The following is a 13,244-nucleotide window of genomic DNA, read 5'->3' as shown; positions in this document are numbered from 1 at the left end:
TGATTTAGAAAAAATATAGCTATAACAGTGATTAATGTTAAAAAGTCAACATCTAGCTTTTTTGTAAGTAAAAATTATTTATAAGCAGAACATTAGCAGTGGAAATAAGCTCTCTCTCCCTGCCTTTTTTTTCTTGCTATTTTTTCCCCCTATGAGAGTGTTTGTGCATTCAGCTGTGGTTACTTCCACAATTAAACTTTGTTATACTAATTGTTGCCATAGGATAGTGCTGTGTATAAAACAGGTGCTGTTTTCTCACCAATGTATTGTCTGTGAGATAAATTTCTGTGTACTTATATTGAATTGTTTTAGACTTACACACATCTTAATTGAATACATTGTATACAGTGTTCATTTTAAAAAATCTCAGTTTCTTAGATGTGCAAAAAAAAAATGGAAAACCAGTTTATAATGCAGATGAATAAGCAAGGCTACTTGCTGGAAAAAAAAGCAAGAGATTAAGGAAGTGTAAAAGATGACCTACCAAATTTCAATATTAACAGAAGTGAAGGAAAATATTACATACTACAGCCCCAATTCTGCAAGAATTTATGCACATGCTTAACTTAATGCACTGTGAGTAGTCTGATAAAGTTCAGTGGGACAACTCCAGCATCACCAAATCCAAGTGTTCAAAAATCATGAGTAAGGTCCACAAAAAAATCATGGTATTGACTTAAAATAAATCACAAGATTTAAAAAAATAATAAATTTAAGGGCCTTGTATTTATTTACCTTCTAGCTTTGAGCCTGTAAAGTTAACATTTTCAAGCTTTTCTCTGTAACTATGAGAGCTAGAAACTTATTTTTTTTAAATAAATAAATAAAATAAAAGCTGAGAGTCTCAAAAAATAACAGGACTCCAAGAGCTGGTATTTTAAGAAAGACATCAAATATCACAAATCTTGTGATTAAAATAGTGAGATTATGTCATTGTGCATAGTCAAGCATGTGCATACATTTTTGCAAGATCAGGACCTAAATAAATACTCAGCACCCAGTAAGGACGTTTTCATCATACTCAACATCTTACCAGTTCAAGTGAATAGGAAGGAAGTAAACAATATTTTGAACCACCACTGCTTTTAGAACAATTTTAGGGAAAGTTTTCAAGTTAGATTATAAATGTCCATATGAACAATGGCATAATTAAGTTATGAACTTAACAATTAAGTTAAGTGCAGGTGAGCAGATAAACAGAGATCCACACTGTGAAAATTAACATTAATAGGATTTTAGTGATTTTGAGACAACTATTATTATAACCATGAGTCAAATGGGGAGATGCAGCTTTATCTTATTTAGATGACATCACATCTTTGATCTGAAAATTTTCTTTGACTGTTCTCCAACAACACTTGTTTATGTATGTGAAGATTTATTTACTGTTTAACCATCTGTTTAAAAGATTTATCTAAACATTCTCCCATTTATTTGTAACTTTTAAGAATACTTTATGCACCACAAATTTAAACCTTCCCCAATCTACTTTCCTATTTTCTTTTTCATTAGTGCAAATTTATTTAAAATAGATCTGCAATGTACAAACACATCTTGTTTTCCACCATTGATTTTGACAGAATTAAATTTTTATTGTGCTCTTCATAAAACTTAATTTATGTGATACATAGTTTTAAAGATATAGTCAAAATACAATATCCTTTCATTACTGTATGACATTTGTTCCTTAGTTAACATATTAGCCTGCCATTCTATGTTGAAAGCTATAACAAACAATTGCATTACTTCTTGTGAATATGTACCTTGGTAATGTTGCTAAAAGTGTAGAAAAAAACCTGCTGAAATGGTAAAAGAACTTAACAATAGTAGGCAATGATTGGCTTCCCCATCCAGTCCGTAGTTCCACCACCCAATGTGAGTCCTTGAAACAAACTCTACCATGGATGACTCAGGATGTCCTGATTAGCTCATTATTTCTGTTTAGGCAACTTGAGGCTGGCATCCCAAAAATCCATAGGTCCATATCATGCCATCTGCTTTTAAACCTGTGATTCAAAACAAAAGCCTGCAGCTGCCTTTAAAATGTCACTCAATTTACTAGAAAACTACAACTCTGGCAAAGCTGGTCTGCCCATGATTAAGTTATATACTCATTACAAAACTCACCCCAGAGATGGCACCCTTGTGACAATGCCAGTCTTGGAGGCTAAGGATAATCAACAAACACTCATCACTGGTAATCTATGAAAAATAGGGTTGTGGCACATTACTGCCACTACCTGTGCTGTATGTGTTAAAAGTGGAAACAGAAAGGACCTCAGTTTCTTGTCCTTTTGGAATGAAACCTTTCATGGGCACTATATTTACTTTTAAAAACAAATTATTCATCTCATATAGCAGAATTTATGCAACATGAAGCTCCCTCTTGTGAAATTGGTGATTTTTGGCACCAACACCTTCAATTCTAAAATTATACTCTAAAGGAAAACCCTTCATAATTAGAGATGTAAATGTACACAAAGGGTCCAGTTCAGTCCTCAAATACATCTGTGTAACTCTCACTGAAGTCAATAATCAAATCTTGAGAGTTTGCTGTTAGCATTAAGGAGACCAGGATTTGGCACACAGAGAATTATATGTGACTCGCTGATGGCAGAATATGGTCCAAACATTATAACAACTACAATGCAAGGTAACAGGTATATAAGAATTCTATATTGGATGTACATCTTTCATCAGTCTTTTAAATTATTGAATTATTATGTTTCTAAATACAGAGAGAAAGAAAATAGTGATGTGTTAGGTGATTGTATCTAAGTTTAGACCATATTCCAACTAAAACCAAAGAAATTAAATGAAAAAACCTATATGATTTTAATTAAACTGGTGTAATTTGGGTGTGGCTCTACTGATTTTAAGGTAGCTACTCCAGAGTTACGCTGGAGTACCTGAGATCTGAATATCATCTTTTGCCTTTTCTCTTCTTCTTACCATGACATTTTTATGCTGCGCACCACAGCTAGACCAGCTTATGACATCCTTTGTATCACACAATACCCTCTTTCTTTGAGTCCTCTTTTGCTTAGCTTTCTTTACTACTCTCCTTCCAAATGTTGTCAAGGCCTATCCATGAGCTGGGTTATTTTATTGTTATTATATTGGTCTGAATGAGGCTTCTTATATTTCATAAAGTCTACCAAGGGATCTTTTGGAAGGCAAACTAGCAAGTAGAAATCAAAACCATTTGTGATGAATCAAGCATTTCCCCTTTGTACGTTGATTTGTCTCTTTTCTATCATTTTGTTGTTGCAGATTATGACACTAATTTTTCCATTTAGTACTTTGAAGGGGTGTGCATACAATTTGTGCCAGACCACTCTTACAGTTTTATTGCTAAAGTTTAAATCATGTTTTGTTTTGTTTTGTTTTGTTTTAAGGGAGCTGGGTTTGGACTTTCCACCCAGTCCTTTAGGACAGGGGCAGGCAAACTTTTTGGCTTGAGGGCTGCATCGGGTTTCTGAAATTGTATGGAGGGCCGGTAAGGGGAGGCTGTTCCTCCCCAAACAGCCAGGCTTGGCCCGGCCCCCACCCCCTGCTTCTCACCCCCTGACGGCCCCCTGGGGACCCCTGCCGCATCCACCCCCCCCGCTCTCAGTCCCCTGACCGCCCCCGGACCCTCTGCCCCTAACTGCTCCCCGTGGCCCCATCTAACCCCCCATCTTCCTGACTGCCCCCCGGGATCCCTGCCCCTTCCAACCACCCCTTCTCCCTGACCGCCCCCAGATCCCCTGCCCCTAACTGCCCCTCATCACCCCATCCAACCCCCCTCTCCTTCCTGATTGCCCCCCCGGGGACCCCTGCCCCATCCACCCCCCTTGCTCCCCGTCTCCTAACCGCCACCCGCCGCCCCATCCAACCCCTCCTCTCCTTCCTGACTGCCTCCCCGGGACCCCTTCCCCATCCAACCATCCCTTCTCCCTGACTGCCCCAGACCCTCTGCTCCTAACTGCCCCCCCACCCCATCCAATCCCTTCTCTCCTTCCTGACTGCCCCCCCAGACTCCTGCCCCCATTGAACCCCCCTGTTCCCCGCCCTCTGACCGCCCCAACCCATATCCACACCCCTGACCATCCCCCAAACTCCCCTGCCCTCTATCCAACCCCCACTGCCCCCTGCCCCCTTACCGAGCTGCCTGGAGCACTGGTGGCTGGCAGCGCAGCTGCACCAGGACAGGCAGCCGTGCTGCGCAGCACAGAGCACTGGGTCAGTCCGGGCTCTGCATCCCCACCGCCCAGAGCATTGCGCCGGTGGTGTGGTGAGGTGAGGCTGTGGGGGAGGGGGCACAGCAGAGTATAGGGCTAGCCTCCCGGACCAGGAGCTCAGGGGCCAGGCAGGATGGTCCCGCAGGCCAGATGTGGCCCGCGGGCCGTAGTTTGCCCACCTCTACTTTAGAACATTAGAAATTGTTTCTCCTATATTCCTTCACACTGTGCCTATAGTGGATTTGCTTGTGCTCAAACCATAGGCTTGTTCCTCCTCTCAATCACATCTGATTTACACTAGTGTAATTCCATTAACTTCAGTAGAGTCACTCTCAATTTACCTGGGTGTAAATAAGAGAACTGGCCCCATATCTTCAGGCTGTTCTAGGGTTTTGACAGCTTTCCCTGCTCCATGCTTCTATTGCAGCAGTTAATGTAAGAACGAAGAAGAAGCTGTTAAAAATCATTTGGCTAGTTTAGCCAGTAAGTGTGATTCTATTATATTTATAGTGTCTAAGGAGACATGATAACACCATTTCTATATTAATGCTTTCTTTCTCTATCTTCTTGCTACCACACACTCTGGCACAGCAAGATTTAGATTTTGTAGATAGGGGGCTTGAATGTTGAAGGATGAATGTTGTGAAACATTGTGGTTTATATTATAGGAAATATAAATAACAGTAATAAAGAAAACAGAGTCAGGGAAGGCTCTACACTATAGCTGTGGATGAGATTTTCAGTCTTAATAGGTCTAAGTTCACTTACGTTGTCTCAGTATCTTTCTGAAATATTTGTAATACTTGTTTAGCTCTATCCTTTATAGGGGAGCAATTAGAGTTCACTTATCCATTAGTGCTGTATTATTGGTAACACATTACACATTAGACACAGTATGTCATGAAAACAAGACACTGAGCAAGGAAATAAATTGGAGAGAGTTCAGAGAAGAGCTACGAGAATGATTAAAGGATTAGAAAACATGCTGCACACAGTGATAGTCTCGAAGAGCTCTTTCTAATTAGTTTAACAAAGAGAAGGTTAAGGGGTGACTTGATTACAGTCTAAAAGAATCTAGACTTCTTTTAGATATTTAATAATGTACTCTTCAGTCTTGAAGAAAAAGGTATAACATGATCCAATGGCTGGATGTTGAAGCTAGACAAATTCAGACTGGAAATAAGGTGTAAATTTTTGACAGTGAGGGTAATTAATAACTGGAACAATTTACCAAGGGTTATGATAGATTCTCTATCATTGACAATTGTCATAAATATAAAGGGAAGGGTAATCACCTTTAAATCCCTCCTGGCCAGAGGAAAAATCCTTTCACCTGTAAAGGGTTAAGAAGCTAAAGGTAACCTCGCTGGCACCTGACCAAAATGACCAATGAGGAGACAAGATACTTTCAAAAGCTGGGAGGAGGGAGAAAAACAAAGGGTCTGGGTCCGCCTGTGTGATGCTTTTGCCAGGGACAGAACAGGAATGGAGTCTTAGAATTTAGTAAGTAATCTAGCTAGATGTGTGTTAGATTATGATTTCTTTAAATGGCTGAGAAAATAGCGTTGAATAGAATGAATATTCCTGTCTGTGTGTCTTTTTTGTAACTTAAGGTTTTGCCTAGAGGGATTCTCTATGTTTTGAATCTAATTACCCTGTAAGGTATTTACCATCCTGATTTTACAGAAGTGATTCTTTTTACTGTTTCTTCTATTAAAATGTTTCTTTTCAAGAACTGAATGCTTTTTTCATTATTCTAAGATCTAAGGGTTTGGGTCTGTGGTCACCTATGCAAATTGGTGAGGATTTTTACCAAATCTTCCCCAAGAAGTAGGGTGCAACGGTTGGGAGGATTTTTGGGGGGAAAGACGTTTCCAAACACCACTTTCTCAGGAACCCGAGAAACGTTTGGTGATGGCAGTGGAAAACCAAGGGTAAAATAGTTTGTACCTTGGGGAAGTTTTAACCTAAGCTGCTAAAAGTAAGCTTAGGAGGTTTTCATGCAGGTCCCCATATTTGTACCTTAGAGTTCAGAGTGGGGAAAAGAACCTTGACAACAATATTTAAATCAAGACTGGATGTTTTTCTCAAAGATATGCTCTAGGAATTCAGAAGTTCTATGGTCTGTGTTGTACAGGAGTGCAGATTAGATGATCACAATGGTCCCTTCTGGCTTTGGAATCCATGAATCGCTGAAATCAGGAAAACTATATTTTTAAGTAGGGCTATCAAGCGATTAAAAAAATTAATCGCAATTAATCACAGGATTAAAAAAATTAATCGTGATTAATCGCGCTGTTAATAATAGAACAGAATTTAATTAAATATTTTTAGATGTTTTCTACATTTTCAAACATATTGATTTCAATTATAACACAGAATACAAAATGTACAGTGCTCACTTTCTATTTATTTTTATTACGAATATTTTCACTGTAAAAAACGAAAGAAATAGTATTTTTCAATTCACCTCATACAAGTACTATAGTGCAATCTCTTTATCATGGAAGTTGAACTTAAAAATGTAGAATTATGTGCAAACAGATAACTGCATTCAAAAATAAAACAATACAAAACTTTAGAGCCTACAAATCCACTCAGTCCTACTTCTCGTTCAGCCAATTGCTCAGACAAACAAGTGTGGTTACAATTGGCAGGCGATAATGCTGCCCGCTTCTTGTTTACAACATCACCTGAATCAGATGCCACCAGCAGAATCATCTGAATCAGATGCCACCAGCAGAAGGTTGATTTTCTTTTTTGGTGGTTCAGATTCTGTAGTTTCTGCAATAGAGTGTTGCTCTTTTAAGATTTCCGAAAGCATGCTCCATCCACACCTCGTCCTTCTCAGATTTTGGATGGCATTTCAGATTCTTAAACCTTGGGTCGAGTGCTACAGCTATTTTTAGAAATCTCACATTGGTACCTTCTTTGAGTTTTGTCAAATCTGCAGCAAAAGTGTTCTTAAAAAGAACATGTGCTGGGTCATCATCCGAGACTGCTATAACATGAAATATATGGCAAAATTATGCTCTTGTTCCTTGAAGTTGTGTTGATGAGGGTGGTACTTTGAGAAATTCTGTCTACACAAGGCAAATGCAGTCAGGATGACTCAAACAGCACAGCTTATGCCTGCTGCAGAACAGTGCAATGTGGGCTCCTTTCTACACCTGTCTCCAGGCACACAAGGGAGGTTGACCTCACCAATTTACGGGCCTTGGAGGTTCATTAAGTGCACTAGCCACATTTCCTTTTGTGCTCAGGAAGCACTATCAGCAACACGGTCCTTTTGTCATACATATGAATGTACTGTGGGAAAATAGGCTTAAATAGAGACTGGGAGTGGCTAAGTCATTATGCAAGGTAGCCTATTTCCCCTTGTTTTTTCCTACCCCCCACCCCCCCAGACGTTCTGGTTAAACTTGGATTTATGCTGGAAATGGCCCACCTTGATTATCATACACATTGTAAGGAGAGTGGTCAGTTTGGATGAGCTATTACCAGCAGGAGAGTGAGTGTGTGTGTGTGGGGGGGGGTGAGAAAACCTGGATTTGTGCTGGAAATGGCCCACCTTGATTATCATACACATTGTAAAGAGAGTGGTCACTTTGGATGGGTTATTACCAGCAGGAGAGTGAGTTTGTGGGGGGGGGGGGGCGGGCGGAGGGTGAGAAAACCTGGATTTGTGCTGGAAATGGCCCAACTTGATTATCATACACATTGTAAGGAGAGTGATCACTTTAGATAAGCTATTACCAGCAGGACAGTGGGGTGGGAGGAGGTATTGTTTCATGGTCTCTGTATATATAATGTCTTCTGCAGTTTCCACAGTATGCATCCGATGAAGTGAGCTGTAGCTCATGAAAGCTTATGCTCAAATAAATTGGTTAGTCTCTAAGCTGCCACAAGTACTCCTTTTCTTTTTACTGTGGGAAAAGACTCCCTATTTCCTCATATAGTTCTAATACACTCACAAAAGACTATCAAGAATCTATCCCCAGACTCAACATAAAGAACTCTCTAGCTTATTGAACTCATTCACTCTAGCTTGACAATGCCATATAATTCCATAAGGGCCAACTCCAATACCCAATGAAGTCAACAGAAAGACTACCATTGACTTAATTGGGCTTTGGATCAAGCCCTAATATTCTCCATCTCTACAGCAATCAGTCAGTGGGCCCTGTGTAAAACCTAGTAGAGATATCTTAAGGCCTGTTTATTCTTTGTACCCTCCCCCCGCCAGCATCCTAGTTATGGATACGGAGGCTTCTTTCTAAACTTTACAGGCCTCCCCTAAGCAGAGACTGCAGATGTGCTCAATTATGATTTCATTATGCTGACAAATGTCTACTCTGAGAAACAAGGAGATCACAAAAGTCAATTACACACAATCTAAAAGCAATACAATGCAGGTCGCTGCAGGAGAAAAGCTAGTATATTAATTTAATATGAATAATAATTTCATTTTCATTAATAAACTCACTGTACTCAAACGTATTTAAACAATGCTATTTTTGAGTATTCAGTTAAAATACATATCTTTTCCAGAAAACATCTAACCAAACATAGAGCAATATTTCCTCACACGCTTAACAATGACCCATCATTTCTCTAACCTCTCTCCCTGTGTCCCCATGTATTTTGTAACCTCTGAGATGACCACATTAGCACAAAAGGAAGGAGAGGCCAACAAAATTACGTTTGTGTATGAAATGCAATTTCTGTGAAGTTAAACCTAAACTGTATAAAATGAGCAAACAAGTTACAATATTGTTTTTATGTGAAGCTATTCACGATACAATTTTAAATTACATTTTGAGCTTAAACTGTGTCAGTTTGCACCACCTACTGGTATTTATTGCTTACACTCAATCTTGAAACATCTGTCCATGAAAAACCTTCTAAGAAGCTAGTTACATTTGACAGATCTTAAATAATCCTTAGGATCCCAACCATTTCCTAAAACAAGCTGGTTGGAAGCCAGTTCATCTAACAAAATTAGTATATTGTACAGCTCGCTTCTGAAATACAGGAATGATTAAAACAATAGTGCCAGCCAATGAGATACAAATGTAGGTTTTCAAAGGCACTTATTCTGGGCGTAACTCTGCTCCCATTTAAATCAGATTTTAATGGGAGTGTGTTAGGCCAATGCTGAGCACCACCTGTGTATTAAAAGGAATACAGGAATCAATATATATTATCAGTTGTTAAAGTAAAAGATTCAACTAGGCAACCAGAAAATTACAAGAATCCTAAGAAAACAAGATAATAAGTTTAACATGTTCCACAGCAGTTAAAAAAAGAGAAATCACCCATTGAAAATATGATAGTTTTATATTAATAATCATCATGTCATTAATGTCCTAGGGATGGGGGTTCCACGACCACCGCTCCCAAGAGAAGGAGGCAGGTAGTGGTGGTTGGGGACTCTATCCTCAGGGGGACTGAGTCATCTATCTGCCGCCCCGACCAGGAAAACCGAGAAGTCTGCTGTTTGCCAGGAGCTAGGATTCATGAAGTGACGGAGAGACTGCCGAGACTCATCAAGCCCCTGGATCGCTACCCCTTCCTGCTTCTCCATGCGGGCACCAATGATACCGCCAAGAATGACCTTGAGCAGATCACTGCAGACTATGTGGCTCTGGGAAGAAGGATAAAGGAGTTTGAGGAGCAAGTGGTGTTCTCGTCCATCCTCCCTGTGGAAAGAAAAGGCCTGGGTAAAGACCGTCGAATTATGGAAGTCAACGAATGGCTACGCAGGTGGTGTCGGAGAGAAGGCTTTGGATTCTTTGACCACGGGATGGTGTTCCAAGAAGGAGGAGTGCTAGGCAGAGACAGGCTCCACCTAACGAACAGAGGGAAGAGCATCTTCGCAAGCAGGCTGGCTAACCTAGTGAGGAGGGCTTTAAACTAGGTTCACCAGGGGAAGGAGACCAAAGCCCTGAGGTAAGTGGGGACGTGGGATACGGGGAGGAAGCACAAGCAGAAGAGCGCGAGAGGGGAGGGCTCCTGCCTCATACTGAGAAAGAGGGACGATCAGCGAGTTACCTCAAGTGCCTATACACAAATGCAAGAAGCCTGGGAAACAAGCAGGGAGAAATGGAAGTCCTGGCACAGTCAAGGAATTATGATGTGATTGGAATAACAGAGACTTGGTGGGATAACTCACATGACTGGACTACTGTCATGGATGGTTATAAACTGTTCAGGAAGGACAGGCAGGGCAGAAAAGGTGGGGGAGTTGCATTGTATGTAAGAGAGCAGTATGACTGCTCAGAGCTCCGGTACGAAACTGCAGAAAAACCTGAGAGTCTCTGGATTAAGTTTAGAAGTGTGAGCAACAAGGGTGATGTCGTAGTGGGAGTCTGCTATAGACCACTGGACCAGGGGGATGAGGTGGACGAGGCTTTCTTCCAGCGACTAACGGAAGTTACTAGATCGCAGGCCCTGGTTCTCATGGGAGACTTCAATCGCCCTGATATCTGCTGGGAGAGCAATACAGCGGTGCACAGACAATCCAGGAAGTTTTTGGAAAGTGTAGGGGACAATTTCCTGGAGCAAGTGCTGGAGGAACCAACTAGGGGCAGAGCTCTTCTTGACCTGCTGCTCACAAACCGGGAAGAATTAGTAGGGGAAGCTAAAGTAGATGGGAACCTGGGAGGCAGTGGCCATGAGATGGTTGAGTTCAGGATCCTGACACAAGGAAGAAAGAAGAGCTTTGACGGACCCTGGACTTCAGAAAAGCAGACTTTGACTCCCTCAGGGAACTGATGGGCAGGATCTCCTGGGAGAATAATATGAAGGAGAAAGGAGTCCAGGAGAGCTGGCTGTATTTTAAAGAATCCTTATTGAGGTTACAGGGACAAACCATTCCGATGTGTAGAAAGAATAGTAAATATGGCAGGCGACCAGCGTGGCTTAACAGTGAAATCGTTGCTGATCTTAAACACAAAAAAGAAGCTTACAAGAAGTGGAAGATTGGACAAATGACCAGGGAAGAGTATAAAAATATTGCTCAGGCATGCAGGAGTGAAATCAGGAAGGCCAAATCACACCTGGAGTTGCAGCTAGCAAGAGACGTTAAGAATAACAAGAAGGGTTTCTTCAGGTATGTTAGCAACAAGAAGAAAGTCAAGGAAAGTGCGGGCCCCTTACTGAATGAGGGAGGCAACCTAGTGACAGAGGATGTGGAAAAAGCTAATGTACTTAATGCTTTTTTTGCCTCTATCTTCACAAACAAGGTCAGCTCCCAGACTGCTGCACTAGGAAGCACAGCATGGGGAGGAGGTGGCCAGCCCTCTGTGGAGAAAGAAGTGGTTTGGGACTATTTAGAAAAGCTGGACGAGCACAAGTCCATGAGGCTGGATGCACTGCATCGGAGAGTTGGTGGATGTGATTGCAGAGCCATTGGCCATTATCTTTGAAAACTCATGGTGATCGGGGGAGGTCCTGGACGACTGGAAAAAGGCTAATGTAGTACCCATCTTTAAAAAAGGGAAGGAGGAGGATCCGGGGAACTACGGGCCAGTCAGCCTCACCTCAGTCCCTGGAAAAATCATGGAGCAGGTCCTCAAGGAATCAATTCTGAAGCACTTAGAGGAGAGGAAAGTGATCAGGAACAGTCAGCATGGATTCACCAGGGGCAAGTCATGCGTGACTAATTTAATTGCCTTCTATGACGAGATAACTGGCTCTGTGGATGAGCGGAAAGCGGTGGACATGTTATTCCTTGACTTTAGCAAAGCTTTTGACAGTCTCCCAAAGTATTCTTGCCAGCAAGTTAAAGTAGTATGGGTTGGATGAATGGACTATAAGGTGGATAGACAGCTGGCTAGACTGTTGGGTTCAACAGCTAGTGATCAATGGCTCCATGTCTAGTTGGCAGCCGGTGTCAAGTGCAGTGCCCCAAGGGTCGGTCCTGGGGCCGGTTTTGTTCAATATCTTCATTAATGATCTGGAGGATGGCATGGATTGCACCCTTAGCAAGTTTGCAGGTGACACTAAACTGGGAAGAGAGGTAGATACGCTGGAGGGTAGGGATAGGATACAGAGGGCCCTAGACAAATTAGAGGATTGGGCCAAAAGAAATCTGATGAGGTTCAACAAGGACAAGTGCAGAGTCCTGCACTTAGGACGGAAGAATCCCATGCACCGCTACAGACTAGGGACTGAATGGCTCGGCAGCAGTTCTGCAGAAAAGGACCTAGGGGTTACAGTGAACGAGAAGCTGGATATGAGTCAACAGTGTGCCCTTGTTGCCAAGAAGGCCAATGGCATTTTGGGATGTATACGTAGGGCCACTGCCAGCAGATCGAGGGACGTGATCGTTCCCCTCTATTTGACATTGATGAGGCCTCATCTGGAGTATTGTGTTCAGTTTTGGGCCCCACACTACAAGAAGGATGTGAAAAAATTAGAAAACATCCAGTGGAGCGCAACAAAAATAATTAGGGGACTGGAACACATGACTTATGAGGAGAGGCTGTGGGAACTGGGATTGTTTAGTCTGCGGAAGAGAAGAATGAGGGGGGATTTGATAGCTGCTTTCAACTACCTGAAAGGGGGTTCCAAAGAGGATGGATCTAGACTGTTCTCAGTGGTAGCTGATGACAGAACAAGGAGTAATGGTCTTAAGTTGCAGTGGGGGAGGTTTAGCTTGGATATTAGGAAAAACTTTTTCACTAGGAGGGTGGTGAAGCACTGGAATGCGTTACCTAGGGAGGTGGTGGAATCTCCTTCCTTAGGAGTTTTTAAGGTCAGGCTTGACAAAGCCCTGGCTGGGATGATTTAGTTGGGGATTGGTCCTGCTTTGAGCAGGGGGTTGGACTAGAGGACCTCCTGAGGTCCCTTCCAACCCTGATATTCTATGATTCTATGATCATCATCATTAACATGCCTTAATTCCAGCCAGGTAATGGAAACACAAGATATTCATTTAGGTTCTTTTCCATTGCAAAATAAATACATACATTAAAATAAATTTCCTACATGTCATAGCCAAAAAAAAGCAAAAAA

The 13,244-nt window shown here is 41.7% G+C and overlaps 1 protein-coding gene across 2 annotated transcripts in view; it reads right to left on the bottom strand.

The window, feature by feature from the left end:
• Nucleotides 1–13,244, bottom strand: part of TEX36 (testis expressed 36) — a 28,262-nt gene that overhangs the window by 10,552 nt on the left and 4,466 nt on the right. Inside the window, exon 2 of one of the 2 annotated variants that reach the window (XM_077822930.1) lies at nt 1,764–2,006. The exons of the other annotated variant lie outside the window; for it this stretch is intronic. The gene's annotated coding sequence lies outside the window, so the exon portion shown is untranslated. The remainder of the gene's footprint in view (nt 1–1,763; nt 2,007–13,244) is intronic. 2 annotated transcript variants of the gene reach the window in all.

Source organism: Eretmochelys imbricata, chromosome 7 (genome assembly GCF_965152235.1).
Source record: "Eretmochelys imbricata isolate rEreImb1 chromosome 7, rEreImb1.hap1, whole genome shotgun sequence".
Lineage (NCBI taxonomy): Eukaryota > Metazoa > Chordata > Testudines > Cheloniidae > Eretmochelys > Eretmochelys imbricata.
The sequence above is the reverse complement of the archived record's forward strand: the minus strand, read 5'-3'. Positions and strand labels throughout refer to the sequence as shown.